The following is a 2,620-nucleotide window of genomic DNA, read 5'->3' on the forward strand; positions in this document are numbered from 1 at the left end:
TATAAACGACCATGACGGCATTCCCTAAAAAGAACTTGTGAGCACGTAGCATAGAGCGGATACACCTATGTAAACAGCTAATACAACTAACATAGGAATAGATATGAGATGGATGAATGCAATATACCATCCATTTGGCTAGGTCAAAGTTGCCGCAACGACGAGAACATTCTCATCAGCCTTCTTTTGGGCATCGGAGCTTCCAATCAAGGTGATGTCAAAGAGGTTGAGCACATAGTTGAAGTTGAGGAACAACAATGAGAAGTCGCTCCTGAGACACTCCCTAAGAACCTAATGTCCCCTTCTCCCGGTGCACGATCAGAAAAGGGTGGGGTTTTAAAGGCCTCCTCCCCCATGTACGATGTACGAGATGAGAAGCCATGATCCTTGTCGGCACTGCTCCCCTTGTGGAGAGGACATGAGGCTAGGAGAATGATCCAGTACAAGCATCATTGCTTCTCTTCTGGAGAGGACATGCAACGTAACATCTGCTTGCAGCTGCTGGAGAAGAGGAAGGAGAAGCTGCAACCCTTGTCGACGACGAAGAGGATGTAAGCATGTGCTCAAGGAAAGAATGGGGAAATGCAAAGACGGGGCGAGTCAGGTGAAGGGGAGGTGGGTATAATAACCATGTTCGCGCGGTTCATGAAGGAAGTAATGGTTTTCAAAGAGCGTTCACCCGGAAAACAACCCTAGCGCGCGTCAGTTCAATAGAGTTTAGGTATATTATTCTCCACCTACCCCTTGATTGTGTGAAAAGGCGTTTGATTAACAAAGGAACTCGGAGTAGCCACACAACCACTCTTGTTACTTCCTCTGTTCACTATTATAAAAGTTTAAATATATATTTTTTCGAATCGGATGTATATGGATGAATTTCAATGTGTGTTTGCCCACTCATTTCAGTCTGTATGTACTCCGTATTGAAATATGCACAACATCTTAGGGCATCTCTAGCCGACCCCCTAAATTAGAGGAGTAAACGACCGAATAGACTTTAGTGAAGTATTTTTACCCCCCTAAATTTTGGTCATTTCTAGCCGATCCCTTAAATTTAGGGGAGTAAAATTTTGTTTTCGCCAAATTGTTCCAATTATAGTTACATTGCAACTACATATTAGCACGCATATAAAAAACAAACATAATAATTAAAGTTCACACATTTCACGAAATATTACAGATTCATAGTTTACAAACCAAATTTCGATTTCCCCCTCAGAAGATGAGGAGTCCTCGAACATCATATCTCTCACCCTCTTCGTCTTCAATTGAAACAATTCGATTGAATTCAGTTGGCCAAAACAAAATGTGACAAAAAACCCCCAAAAAAGCTCACCTAGGCAAACCGTCAAATACTAGCAAGGCGATGGAGGTGTAACGGCCGACCGACAACTCTGAGCCGAAACTAGTGGGCGGCGAGGCGTGGAGATGGCCGGCAAAGGTGCGTAAGCACGACGAGATGTCGGTTAGCCAAGGAGGAAGAAGACCCGAGGCGGTTTTCGTCGAATCGGTCAATGCGGCGGCGGTGGCGTTTCAGTTTGACTCCGGCGACTGTGTCAGACCACTACTAGAGAAAAGCCTAGCAGTAGCGCTGGTTTTAGGCCTACCAGTAGCACGGGCGGCAGCGCTACTGGTATGGCGCTACAGCTAAAGGTTAGCAGTAGCGTGGGTTAACCCACGCTACTGCTATATCCACTTAGTAGTAGCGCTTCCTGGAAAGGGCGCTACTGGTAATTACTAGTAGCGCTTCTCGCAGCCCGCGCTACTACTATTATTCCGTATTATATTTCTTTTTTATTTCATGTTGTATTCATACACCTTTATACAAGTTTTCATACAGCAACAATTTAGAGATTATTTTTACATCATAATGAGTTATTACATCAGTGGGTGAAAGAACCGTGGACTAGTTTCAAGTGTATGGACATCCACTTGAAACTAATCCGCGGTTCTTTCACCCAATGATATAATAAATATCATCATCATCATCATCATATAGTTAACAACTTATCATCATAATACATCATTGTCATATAACACCTCCTCATGATCATCGTTTTCATCAATGAGACATCACATAGCAAGTTGGTCACTAGTCATAATCACAACTCCTCCTCGTCATCAACTCTAACACATTGTACCACATAATAAACATTGTACCTAGGACCTACTTCTCTCTCATAGGACCTACTACCTTCTCTTACGTAAAATAGTATAAAACAAGATAGGCCCTGACTCTCCATTATGGAGAATGGAGATTACCCTGTCTCCAATTCTCGCACAATGTTGCTTCCGAGAACCTCCCTACGACTGACCATAAATTTTTTCCATTCTTTGATTATCATGTCTTCACCGGTTTTACAAATCTGATATGGATAGATGTGATTCGTAGGATGATCTGGCTGTATGTTCAAAACATCAAGGCGACCATTCTGAAACATCAGATGAGGCACACAATCCTTCGGGGTTTTCTGTTGAAAAACATAGTAATAACTTCGTAGTTAGCAATGTAGTTCGGTTTTAGAAGAATTTATGCAAAAGATGCACGGATGCCGTAGTAAAAAATCTTACCATGGCATCCATGACCATAATGCGGAGGAGTTTGATAGTAGATATTGTA

This window comes from Triticum aestivum, chromosome 1D, assembly GCF_018294505.1.
Source record: "Triticum aestivum cultivar Chinese Spring chromosome 1D, IWGSC CS RefSeq v2.1, whole genome shotgun sequence".
NCBI lineage: Eukaryota > Viridiplantae > Streptophyta > Magnoliopsida > Poales > Poaceae > Triticum > Triticum aestivum.